The sequence below is a fragment of the Helicoverpa zea genome, chromosome 31 (assembly GCF_022581195.2).
Source record: "Helicoverpa zea isolate HzStark_Cry1AcR chromosome 31, ilHelZeax1.1, whole genome shotgun sequence".
NCBI classification, from domain to species: Eukaryota; Metazoa; Arthropoda; class Insecta; order Lepidoptera; family Noctuidae; genus Helicoverpa; species Helicoverpa zea.
This window is the reverse complement of record NC_061482.1, coordinates 18,239,352-18,253,293: the sequence shown is the minus strand read 5'-3', so window position 1 is coordinate 18,253,293 and position 13,942 is coordinate 18,239,352. Positions and strand designations below refer to the sequence as shown.

Genomic DNA, 13,942 nt, shown 5'->3' with positions numbered 1-13,942 from the left:
TACTGTGTTTGTAGGTATGTTTGGTGGTATCAGAATCGATACTTTGTATGTATAACATTTTCATGTTATATAATAACAATACTATCTAAACTGACTGACTTATTGAACTTTTTTTACTCTTTAGTCAGAATTTTTAGAATCCATTTTATACCTACTTATTTTTCCAGTGTATAATGCTTTTTGAAAACTTTTGGAGGCCCAATGCCACACCTACCTACCTAGAACACATGTTAAAGTCTATGGTTCGATTTAAAACCCATAATAATATCAAGTATGTTATCTCACATATTTAACTCTACCGCAGTATAAAGTAAATGCATACAAAAACACGTGCAAATATACTGGAAGCTCAAACAGCAACATTTTCCCATAATATTATGGTAACACAATGGGTGATCTCACAGTAGTTTCAGTGTTATCGAATACTTCCTAGCTGGTAGTGCAGTTTACAACATCGTAGTAAGCAAAACAGTTTGTCGCTTCGCACGGTTATGTAAGCCAAGTATGCCAAGCTTCAATAATGGGGTAAGTAGTGATTTGTTTACACTTCAGTGGAAGATTCTTACAGCCTTACAACAAAAACTTAATCATCTGTTGAACATTTGTCTAAAAAAAGTGTGGCTGCAAAACGTACCTTTTTCAACGTCATAATCTGAATGCTTTTTAGACAAGTGTTCAACAGATGTTTAAGTTTTCGTAGTAAGGCTGTTATAATGTTTGCTTTTTAAGTGAAATATAAACATTTATAGTACAACTGTCACTACCGATCAAAACCAAACCATCATCATCTGCCTAGCATATTTTCCCAACCATGTGAGAGTCGGCTTGTAGTCTAACTGGATGCAGCTGGGTACCGGTGTTCTAAAAGAAGCGATCAAAATCAAACCATTAAAAGTAATTATCGAGGTCTGCATAGGATATTTGAAAGTGAAAAGGCAAAAATAGAAGATTTTGAATAGCATAAGAAGATAATTGACTTTTGAAGGTAACTCTTACTTATCACAACATTTACTACAATAATGTACCTTAAGTCTTGTCTCAAAGGGTTCAATTTTGAAGTTTAAATGAACAATAACAAGCAAGTCGGTGTCTAGGAATGGCAAGCCAGAGGTCTCGGCTCCTGCCCCTTTGTGCTATCAACGTGAATGCACTCTTATCATTTCAAACATTCCTTTGCCAATTTATTAGAAGTAAATTATTTTGATAAGCAAGCCCTTAGGATTCTCATATTTTTACATCTTATTATGATTTTCGTTTTCTCAGACACAGATTTTAGACACATCAATGAAAAAGTTGAAACTTAAAAGAATAGCTCTGAATGTGAATTATCGTTTTGATATTCATCCGAAAAATTCAATATTGCCTCGATAGCAATGAGGGTTTTCTAAAATGGCGTCCACCAGGTGGCAGCACCGAGTCGTCAGGTCCAGGTAACTGTCAAAGTGCTTATCTTTACTATGAATAGTGAACGATTTTAGTGTTTTTTTTTTATTTTATAATTAAAGAACTGCATTATTGTTTTACTATTGAGGTTGAGTAAATAAAAAAAACTAAATCATATTGTGTTAACAAATTTTTCAACAAGCTTTTCCTTAGTACCAGTGACTTTTGCACCCTCTCTCTTAGCTCAATTTTTAGTTCGGAAACCTTATTCTGACCGTAGTCCATAATAAAATCAATAACACTTCCAATATAACAGAATTTCAATAAACAATAAGTTCGGACCCTACAATTCCATACTATTTGACAGCTGTTTGGACCTGACGCATACGAAGCGCCGCCTGGCGGCAGAAAAAGTATCGAAAACCCTCATTGTTCCAGGTCAGTGCGAAAAATCTTTATTATCATCGAAATTACGAAATTTTTGCTCAACAAAGTAACAAAACTGCTTTTATGTCTGTTATACGATTAACATAGTTCATCCATTCACGGATGGTTGCTTAACTTTATGATCATCCCGTACATCTGTAACTTAGCCAGTCACTCATCATTGCATTACCAACAAAACGATTTACAATACTATTCCACTCACACAAACCCCCAAACACTAGTACATAACTTCGTCATTGAAAACTAAAATAGATACTATTCAAACTAACTTATGCCTAGCCCTCGCACAACCAAAGTAATTCCTACTTTATCTCTTAACACTATAGTTGAAATTAGCTTGTTTGGTGGCCATCAGTCGAATCACGTTTGAGCGACAATGGGCACCATTTATGTATGGAAGGCGTATGGAATGTGGTACATCCATTGTGTGATATGATTCAGGCTACTTGTGGTAATGGTCGTGATTACTAGAGTCGATGCCCTTTGCTCTAAGTTTTCGACAACGTGTAGTAGAGGGTTATGTTAGTTATGTCATTTTTGTTTCGATAAGTAGTTTGTTAGCAACTACTGGTGACTTAGCTGTGGCCTTTCTAAACAATTGAGTGTATTACATTGAAACCTTAGTTAGTACTGAGTCTCAAAAATATGGAGATAATAATTTATTAATCTTTTAATTTGTCATGGCAGTCAATGAATCCATTTTTAAAGTATGATAGCATCTCTCACGAAATTGCGAAACAGTTTATCTTTCTCATAGCCACAGTCTCTAGTAGGCACAAAAAAATGAACTCACAGTTCGAAATCAATGAATTATTACGTCAATAGAATAACGAACATCTGGCCGCTTAAAAAAATAATTGAAAACCAGTCCCGAATTGAAGCAACATAAAATTTAATTACATAGCTATATTTCTCACTAGCCGTTTTCCCGCGGTTTCACCCGAGCCTGTGGTAACTACTGCCCGTACCGGGATAAAAATAGCCTGTGTTACTTGGGAAGAGTGTAGCTATCCAATAGGGAAAGAATTTTTGGAATCGGTTCAGTAGTTTAGGAGCCTTTACCTACAAACACACAGACAAAATAAAATTCCTCTTTATTATATTTGTAAAGAAATAAATACAATAACTATAGTAGATACACAGTGTTTTTGCATACAAACTTGAGTCGCGACATTCCTATATGCTGCGGTGACGTCACTCACCATTTACCGGTAAGGCTGTTTACAGACGAACGATTAAACGCAATTTGGCACGACAATCGACAGTCGTAATCGAAGATTGTCGGAATCGCTGTGGATTCGGAGCGCGAATTGTTTGGTTTGCCAACATTAAAATTGATTGTTGGCTTTATATGTTAACGTTTCACTAACGTTTGCTTTTGTAGCGTTTTGATTCAATACTGACAATACCTACTCGTTACGAGTATTCAATTAATCTATTCTCGTATAAAATTCTATACATATTTCCCCTCTTTCCTGTTATGCCAACCTAGCCAAATAATGATATTGGCATTTATTCGAATAGTTACGACTGCTCACTATTAAATTACAGCGCGGGCGAATATTTAAAAAAAAGTAGCGGAAAAATCGTGCGAATACAGGGATTACAAAAGTAGGTCGACCGATAGCACCTCCTAAATCTCGTGCTAAGCTCGCTAAGCTTTAACATAGGTTATTTTCATTAGCATACTTTATGAAAGGTATTTTTTTCATACTTGATAATTTTTGCATTTTACGAAATGCATTGGGAATTTTAACAAAACTGGGCATGAGGAGGAAAGAGGATCATGTTATGAGGCACATCTTGAACATGAATGTGGATGGTTAAAGACGAAAAACCGTTGGATGGATTGTGTTAAAAAGACGACATGGCTAAAAAAAACTTGTTGTGCCTAGACGTCAGTCAGAGAAGTATGGGAGAAAAAGACATGCTGCGTGAACCCGAAATAAAATTTTGATAAATGGGACGACTTCAAAATATTCAAAAAATCGAAACCAAAAAAGCAAACAAAAATCGAAATCGAATGTCGATAGTGTGTAACAAGATTTTTATATTTATACTTATATTGTCAAATAAATGGCAGTAATTTGCTTAAAATGGTTGGATATATACGTTGGTTTAGTCTAACAACCGGCTTCTATAATTTGCGATGTTTCATACTTATGATTTTATAAAGAGTATGTTGTTACCTATTATTTCTCGATATGGTTACGTAGCTTTTACACTATTTACTTTTATTTATCATTGTAATCAAAAATATTTATTTTCGTCCAAAAAGGAGGAGGTTCTCAGTTTCGGTTAATTTTGGTTGCCTTGACCGTTAGGTACAGATTTTTTATTAGCAAACTAGCTTACGCCGCGGTTTCACCCGCGTCCTGGGGTGACTGTTCCTCGTAGTCGAATAGTGACAAAAACTATCCTATGTCCTTCTCCGGGTCTAAGCTACCCTCTAATTTTCAGCTTCAACGGTTCAGCCATTCTTAAGTTATAAAATGTGTAACTAACACGACTTTCTTTTAATGATTTCCTTCTTTTAATTTTTGTATATTTTAGATGAAAGGGTAGGATGGAAATTGAAAAAAAAATTTACTAACGAGAAGTATTAAGCTCGATTATTAAAAGCTAAAAGGTTTTGTCCTTGAATAAACTATTGGCAAAGACTTCAAGCTATGACCAAGAATATTTAAATGCTAATAGATTCTCAACTAAAAGCCTTATAAGGATAAAATTATAGGCATGACTTTTGCTACTACTCAGAAACCGTTTTACTTACAAAATATTTGTAGAACACACTGCACACTCATATTAAAAAGAATTAAGTTTGGTTGTATGTTTGTTACTTTTGACGTAAAAAACTACAGAACGCTTAATGGAACAGCTTTTCTTCTTAAAATGTATTTTTTACTTATTTATTTTATTGTATCTGAAGTTCCTGTTAGTTCGAACAACCAAAAGAAACCTTTATAATATTGATAACGATTTAGTCGTCAAAATCAAATTAATTTGAAGTAAGTTTTTTAAGTGTACCTACTAGTATAGTAAAGAGGATTTTTTTTTATTGTTTGTACCCTAAAGTCTCCGAAACTACCGATCCGATTTCAAAAAATCGTTCACTTTTGGAAAGCTACATCTTTCTCGAGTAAAGTAGGCTTTTATCCTGGTACGGGTAGTAGTTACTTCGGGACGCGGGTGAAACCGCGAGAAAACGGCTTGTTTCTCATATCTTGAATTGATTTCGAAAAGGAAGTGGGTTGTAGATTTCTTGGGATTTGTGTTTTGTAATCCGATTTCTTCTTGTTTCCTTAACTGACTCATGTTAGTCTTTCACACAGGTAGGTATTTTTGTTTGTCATGAAATGGTGAGTGTTTTTTTAGAAATAGCCGTAACTTACTTCCCCACTTTTTTGTTGAATATCAAGATTTGTCAGGAAACCAAGCAGTGAAAGCACGCCGCGGATTAGTAGAATTTATTTAAAAACTAAAGACAACTTCCGTATCACAAATTATACTCGTAGCTTTTATACTGAATGTTTGAGATTGCGATTAATTGAACAATAGAACATTTGTAGAGTAACATCATCTGCCTAGCCTTTTCGCTGACGACAGAGTAACAAATAGGATTTTTATCAAATTCCAGGTGCGGGAACTGGTGTTCAGGACGTAAACGGAAGCTAAAATAACAAGGTTTCTATTCTATCAATATTTGTTGCAACATTGTAGGCTTCTGTATAAAACTGAAGTGACAGACCGACATTGAAAAAAAGGCAATTTAAAGTTGTGATGAATTCCACGCCGGCCCGTGCTTCAATATCTGGTGAAAATATTTGCCAATTATATCTGGGAACACGTGTAGATTGAAATTCAAACGTTATCTCAAAGCTTTGATGTAACTAAAAAACATGCCTTTTTATTTTACCCAAGTTATGACAAAACTACATTTTTGGCAGTCGTCACGGGTAGTTAAAAGCCAGTAAGTCTGACAACTAGTCTTACGAAGGTGTATTGGGTTGGCCGGGTAACTGGGATGAGGATCAGATCGGACTTAGGTAGACAGTCGCTCCTTGAAAAACACTGGTACTCAAATGCATTCGATTAGACTGGAAGACGACCCCAACATAGTTAAATAAAGTCTAGGCAGGTGATAGGATGTTATGACGATAGAAACAAACATGTATACACTGAGCATTTCTCAAAGTATGATCTATTTTTTACTGCTGGATTATTACCTATTATTATAAATTGCTTTAATTTGGTATTTAACAGACTTCAATACTTATGTGGGAGGTTATTTTCGCTCACTCAAATATTAATTTTGCTTATTATAAATTTTTCGCAAATATTGGCTTACTGCCCACGCGTAGTTGAAAATAGCAACCTTAACTTTAAGTTGCTTAAATTGAAAATTGTAATTATTTATTTGCTCTCTACAGTAAAATAAAGATACAATTTAGTATAATTAAGATAAATGGTTACAAATCTCCTACTTTCAACAAACTGCGGTAAGTGAATTCCCCAATACCTAGGTAAAACCACGTGTGAATAACATTAATTTCTATCATTCGCTTCTAGTTTCCCAGATCCCAGTTCCAGTTAGTTCCAATCTCCTGCAGGTACAGTCTAAGTTGATTAAACAAACACGCTGGACAAACAATCCCGCAGGAACAATAATATCGCAGGAATACGAACGTTTATTTGAATAGAGCGAACATCAACAGAAATGCTAGTCAAATATGTATGTAGCTCGCCGATCGTATAATTGGTTAGACCATTCACCCTGATATGAAATTCTATCAAAAGTACCACAGGCATCTCATAATTTTCCGAGTCTTTTCCCAACTATGTTTGGGTGGGTTTCCAGTTTAATCGGATGCAACTAAGTACCAGTGTTTTACAAGGAGCGACTGTCTTTCTGACCTCCTCAACCCAGTTACCCGGGCAAGCCAATATGCCCTGGTAAGACCGGATGTCAGACTTACTGGCGTCTGACTACCCGAAATGAAGTTTTGTTTTAATTCAACAAAGACAAAGACAATGACAAAGTTTTAGTTATGTATCTAACGTGGCTTAAACTACTTTTTTATGAAACTGAACAAATATCTAAAATGAATGTTATCCGAGTAAAATCTATGATAATTACACCTCTAGCAATTAATAGGTATTTATGAACGAAGATAATTCACATTTAATTCGCTAGTTACCACTTTGCAGTCGTGATCAATGTATTCGCAGTTTAACCTCTGATTGACACGCTGGGCCGCAATAATCTTGTGAAGCACGAACCACTCGAGACTGCATCAATTGAGATGCAACTCAATATTCATGCAAGTGTTCCAATATCGTGATAATGCTGCATAAGGTCCCGACTTCACTAATGCGAATGTAAGTTTTTAGCGCCTTCACGATAAAACGTCTTTTGCCATTTTGCTGAACTTTAGTCGAGCAATCGATAGAGTCTTTCTTTTTCATAATTTTTTCAGTCACGTCATCTCAAGAATAATATTTTTTCCATGTAGCCTTCACAAGATTTATCTATTACATACCTACTCATACTACATACCTTATCTTTTTATCCAGGTCTAAAAATACTACGTTAATAAATTCAAAAAACATCATTGGGAAGTTGACTTTTAATATTTGTCTCTGTATATTCACACGCAATCCTGAAGTTCAAATGTATGAAAAAACGTGTTAGATTGAACTTGTAGATACCAACGAAACAGGTGGCAGACGGTTCGCAAAAACGATGTCAATATTTGTGCTCAAATAAAAAGTCGTTATTGAAAGCGGCAGAAATGTTATTTCTCTATATTTAGCCTGAATATGAAAGTATTTGATTTTGTATTCAGTACATGTCGCATCAATGTTTGCATTTCTGAAAATATTATTATTATAAATAAACTAGTGTTGTGAATATCCAAAATTATTTTCTATATCTATCTTTACATAGACTTTGAGTCGCCTCAAATGTAATTTATCACTTAGAAATAAGTCAAAAATTCATACTTAATTCAGTAAGTCTTAAAACTTGTCTGTACCTTAACAATTTCTTCGAAAAGTGTGCGAAAATTTTCACAATATGTTGCAACAAATCAATGTTTGTGTTGTCATTGTCTGCCGACCTTTAGGAAAGTCTTTCAGACAAAACATGTAACATGATAAGTTGTCACTTAGCACGAACGTCAAAGTAATATACTGAACTATGAGGAAAATGGCTTCTTATATTATGTTAAAGGGCATCTTCTGTTTAATGTACGAATTAAACTGCATTTTTGTAAAAAAACAAATAACTTTGTTGTATTTGAAGGTAACGAATGGGCAAACAATTTTTTTTAAATATGTATGGCCTAGGAGATGGTGTGATGCTCCTGTTCCGCATTTTTTAATGAAGAAGAATCATTTTTTTGATTCTTTGTTTGTGCAGTAATGGCTCCGAAACTACTGAGCCGATTTTAAAAATTCTTTCACTTTTGGCAAGTTACACTCTTCTCGAGTAACATAGGTTATATTATGTCTCGGTACGAGCACTAGTCCCCACGAGACACGACAGAAACCGCGAGAAAAGGTCTAGTTTTTAATATAATTATGCTAATTCAAATGATTAAGTTCAAAGAACCTTCCTTGCGATTCGTACGACTATAAGTGGTGGGGACGCGATGATTGTGAATTGTTTTTACATAGTGCCTCCAGGAATGTTATTCATAAGTGAGCCAGTCACGTTTTGGTGAATGACATGCATATACATTTCCAAGTAGAGGAAGCTTTGGTTATTGATAACGTGCTATTGTTTATACCAGTTATGTGTGGGCATTTGCTACTCATTTGGGCTTCTCAAAAATATGTATTTTTTCGGGATGACTGTATATAAAATAACCTTTCAATTTCCTGATTTAGATTATTATCCAAATACGCAAAAGCATTATGAAGAATCCTCAATATAACTATGTTAAGTTCAGTTTATATACCTACTTGCAAGTAGCTAAAAAAAACCACTTAAATCTCCATTAGATCACGAGCAATTTCACAACCAGTTAAAAATTAACCATTCAATTGTCACGAGGTACATACTCATCTAAGATTGGCACATGCATTTCAATTATTCACATTCTAATAAACGCTTATTTTCGACAAAGCAAGTTTGCACCAGATATTTGATTTGAAACCACTGACCACTATAACCCGTATTGTGCAACGGACAATATAACTTTTAGTTGGCTTCCAACTTCGGTCCTGTTGACCGATGAACGGCCGGTCGGACCACTGTCAATATGACAACGGACGGTAGCAGTTTATTGCAGGACAGGCTTGGGAAATGAAGATCGATGTCGGCTTCAATGCGTTTTGAAAGGGTTAGCAGATAAAGTTGGTAGGTCGGTGGAACAAAAGTGCAATTTAACTTTGAAAAGAAAAAAAGAAAGAAGAAAAGAGACCAATTCATCTCTCAACAAAAACAAAATTAATATGTGTGCTAAAACTCTAGGACATTTTGTGATCCGTAGAAAATATAACATCAAAATATGAAAAAAATCTAACGGCAAAGCCTTATAAATACCTGAACGAACATATATGAATATTTATAAGCATTTTATACTGACGTAGACTGAGTGTCAAATAAACATCAGCCATACAAAATTCTATGAAAAACAACACATTGATATTACCACGATTTTGAAATGAATATTTTTTTATAACTGCTACCGCAATTAACAAAGCACATAATACTAAATTAAATAAAACTGAAATTGCTAAATTGAGTGGTATTTCCACTGGGTAATTATTTAAACTCATGTAAGTAGGTACAGGTAGGTGCAATTTCAATTAAGGTTTTAAGCCAGTATTCAAAGTGCATTTTAATGGTAAACGTTGCATTTCCCAAGCATTTCAGCGAGTGATATTAATTCTCATTTTATGAGCTCGGTTACATTTCAATCTTGTTATTTAATCTTTCATTTCTTAGTTTGCAAACTCCATTTTACTGCTGGGAAGAAATCATATTCATGAATATGTGGTTTTGCGTAGAAGATATGTGTAGATATAATTTAAGTACGTATCTACCGTGGAGACTACGCACGCGGATAAAAAAATGCCTATATCCTTCCTCAATTCTTGGACTATCTATCATTGAAAAAACTCTTCAAATTGTTGCAGCAATTCTTGAGATTAGAGCATTCAGGCAAACAAACTTTTCATCTGTAATATTAGTATCCGATGCGGAAGAAGTAAAAATATTTTTCACTACATATTAACGCGTATATCATTGAATAACCACTACTTTTATTAATGATCCGCGCCTTGGCAAACGTTCATACGTTTTATATAAACAAAGTATGGAAAATAACTTTGATATCGAAGCTGTGGTTTTGTGAAACTATATTTCTATGATCTATTTGCTACTAATAGACACAAAATCTTCCGTATGTCAGTTCTGAACCTTGAACACTTATTGAAAAACAGTATCAATACCATACATACAGTGTGAGTTTTTTTTTTTTATATTACGTGCACCCATCGTAATCTTTGTAGACAACCAGCCGTTTTTCCTCTGATGCCCGTTTTCACCAACAAACACCTAAATTTAGGGAGCATTTACGGAACACTTAATAAGAATTTCATTTTCACCAAAGCTTAGGTGTCCGTTATAACCTTAAAATTTAACTAAAACTTGGGGGCCCGATTGATGCCTGCTTAAACGACCCCTATCATTATCATGACAGAATACAAACATATTTCGAATCGTTTCTAGCGATTGATAGTGAATAAACGAATGTTTTTAGAAAGTTTAGAAGGTGTGGAGTTTGTGGATATGTTAAATAATAATTATTAGAAGACCACGTATCTAACGTGTAAGAGCAGATGACTGATAAATAGGACGATCATGACTTTTTTATAAGATACTAGCTTTCGCCGCCTAAAACCTTCTCCCGGGTCTAAGTTACCTCCCCTCTAATTTTCAGCCAAATCGGTCAAGCCGTTTTCATGTTATGTCGTGACGACGGAAACCGGGTTTCATTTTTATACATATAGATTAGTTATCAGTTGCTATCAATGCACTTGCTAGGTCGTGATGTCGTTGAATTATTCAAAAATAGGAAGTCCTCCATGTCCATACACAGTCCATACACAGTCCAAATACACAGACCATAACAGATGCAAATCTGGTAATCACTGATGTAGTTTCGCGGTGGCCGGGACATGATTCAATTATATACCAAAACAGCAGAGACCAATGATTCTAAAATGGTGAACATGGAAGAGCCTATCTCCTGGGTGATAGTGGATACCCTCTGAAGGTAAGAAGTAGGCTAACATTGAACACTAGCTTCTGCCAGTGGTTTCACCCGCATCCCTTGGGAACTACTTCCCGTACCGGGATAAAAAGTAGCCTATAGCCTTCCTCGATAAATGGGCTATCTAACACTGAGAGAAATTTTCAAATCGGACCAGTAGTTCCTGAGATTAGCGCGTTCAAACAAACAAACAAACTATTCAGCTTTATAATATTAGTATAGATAATAAATTATGTAAATTAAAACAAAGATAGTAAACAAATATTTTAATAATAGTCCTCATGTGATGTACCAAACATTATCATCATCCTCCTGCCCCATCTTAATTTGGGGTCGGCGCAGCATGTTTTTACACGTCTTTCCAATTTCTCGCACCACCTGAAACGAAATAAACATTGTAAATTTATAATTTTAACTCCATACTTATATCCATCAACTCATGGAAAACAAAAATACAATGAAACCACATTAAAACAAGGAACACAGTTGAACCGCAATATCTTAACACACTATATTATTCCACACAGATATTATTCACATTTACCTGAAAACGTTTCCTGTCGCATTAAAACTATTTGAGACTGGATCCAAGCTTTGTTTTTGGCTTCTTTCGTGGTCCCATCGGTTTTTTGTTTAATATTGTGTCTCTATGAGACGTCAGCAATTTCACTAGCTCTTCTCTGCCAAAATAAACTTATCTTTTCAACAATAATAAACCCAAAATTAACCTCACTCAATGTACACATATACACATCAGTCAATTTGACAAACGCGCGAAGGACATAGGTAAAAATTCACCTATAGAAATCCTCTTTACTGTTTTATTGCATAAAACAAAGCGTAAAGTAGTTAAAAGTTAAATTAAAATAACATCACAAGAAAATTTTTCACAGGCTTTAGTAATATATACTCGATTGACGTTTATTTCTTAAGAAGTACTGAAAAATCATTTTATCGATAAAATATCGACTTTTCTTTATCGTTTGTAGAACTAGTAATCTGTCACTTACGCGGTGTCCTGCGTGAGCGACGAACGCGACGCGACGCGACGCAACACGACGCGACGTAATGCGACGCGATGCTATACGCGACAGATGTCCTACGTGATTTTGGTCATTACTTCTCAAATCATGGAGAAGTTGTGTTACAATTTTGCTTGAAAGTTCATATTTAAAGTACAGACAGCAACAATCTTCCAACTTGTTTGTACTAATAAACGATTTCTTTAATATTTATGTTTTTTTTGTCCCACAACAATCAACGCTTCTGAATAGTTCGCGGTGTCGCGTCTGGTCGCCCTCAAAACAAGTACGCGTTACGTCGCGTCTCGCCGCAGACTGTCACATAGGCCGCATGTAGGGAATTCCTTTGAGTTGATCGCGTTCGTCGCGTTCGCAGCGTCGCATCGCGTCGCGTTCGTCGCTCACGCAGGACACCGCGTTACTTAAGGGATCCATGTACAAGTGTGGTGAAAATGAATTTAGGTAGGTGTCAAATTGGGAGGGCCCTTATTGTAAGTAGCATTTAGATAGGGAAACGGTAAGAGATTGTTGGTGAAAACGGGCATGAGTAACTCGTGTCCTGTGAAAACTACCGGTCCTACCGGGATAAAATATAGCCTATGTTACTCAGGATGTGTGTAGCTTTCCAACGACGAAATTATTTTTAGAGTAGATTTATAGCATTTAGGGTACAAAAGCAGAAACAAAATCCTCCTAATATACATATTTATTAAGTACAGATTACTATCACCTCTAGAAAAAAAGAGTGTCTACAAGAACATGTAAATGGTCTATAGGTAAGAATAAAATCTTGATTTGACTTGAAACTAAGAACTTATTTGTAAACTGAAAAGGAGAATTAATAAAGATTTTCCGAGCTACCTAATAGCTATGTCGCGGTCACAGACAGTCCGACGCTCGTCTTCTACTTGAGCCGACTTGACGGGGAGCGGTTTTCGTTTCATGCCTTTCAGTTTTCATTTCAGTTTTACTACTCCGCTTGCAGTTTTAAGATTTTAGGTTTTTATTTTTTGAATTGCCAAGTTTTAAGGTTGAAAAGTGAGTTCAGGTTGTTAACTTCTTATTTAGTTGGCGAATTTTTTTTGAAATTACTGCTATTAGAAATCTATGTTTTTTTTAAATAAATGTTTGTACAAATTCAGCGTCATCATCATCAGCCACTGCAGTCTACTGCTGCTAAATTCAGCGTATTTTGAAATAATTTTGATAAAAATCCCGAATTATGGATGTTTGTTAACTGACGGGAACTCTCTGAGGATTTTTAAGAAGTCAAAATTGATGTTGTTAGAAGATTTTAGTCCAGTGAATTAAACTCTAACTAGGTATATATGAAGTTCACTTCAGAAAATAACAAAATCGTTGTTTTAAATAGTTCAGAAATTTTCTTTTGATGTCACAGAAAAACCGTAGCTACAGTCACAAAAATCGAAATACCCATAAAACTACCTTCGCACCTTCTCGTTAGTTCCACGTTCGAAATTCAAACCGTCCTAAATTGTATGTCAAACAAGACTACAGCGAAACAGCCACAGCTAGGTATTAAAAAAAAGTATACGTCAACCGGCGTTGACCAATCTCTTTGCAGAAAATGAAAAAAAGAAAAATTGCGATATTTCTCCGTTAACGATGTATCTGTCTATGCGTTTGATGTGTATGGTGTAATACAATTTTCCTCCTGCTAGCTTCCGTTAGCGCTTCCATCCGCATCCTGAGGGAACTACTTCCCGCGGCCGGATAAAAAGCCTGTATATTATTATAATGTGTAAGTAACCTACATATGAGTTTATTACTGACAAGTTTTGTGTT

At 35.2% G+C, this 13,942-nt stretch overlaps 1 protein-coding gene across 2 annotated transcripts in view; it reads left to right on the top strand.

Annotated features, from left to right (window-relative positions):
• Nucleotides 1-13,942, top strand: part of LOC124644908 (Krueppel-like factor luna) — a 137,241-nt gene that overhangs the window by 73,104 nt on the left and 50,195 nt on the right. The gene's annotated exons all lie outside the window — the stretch shown is intronic.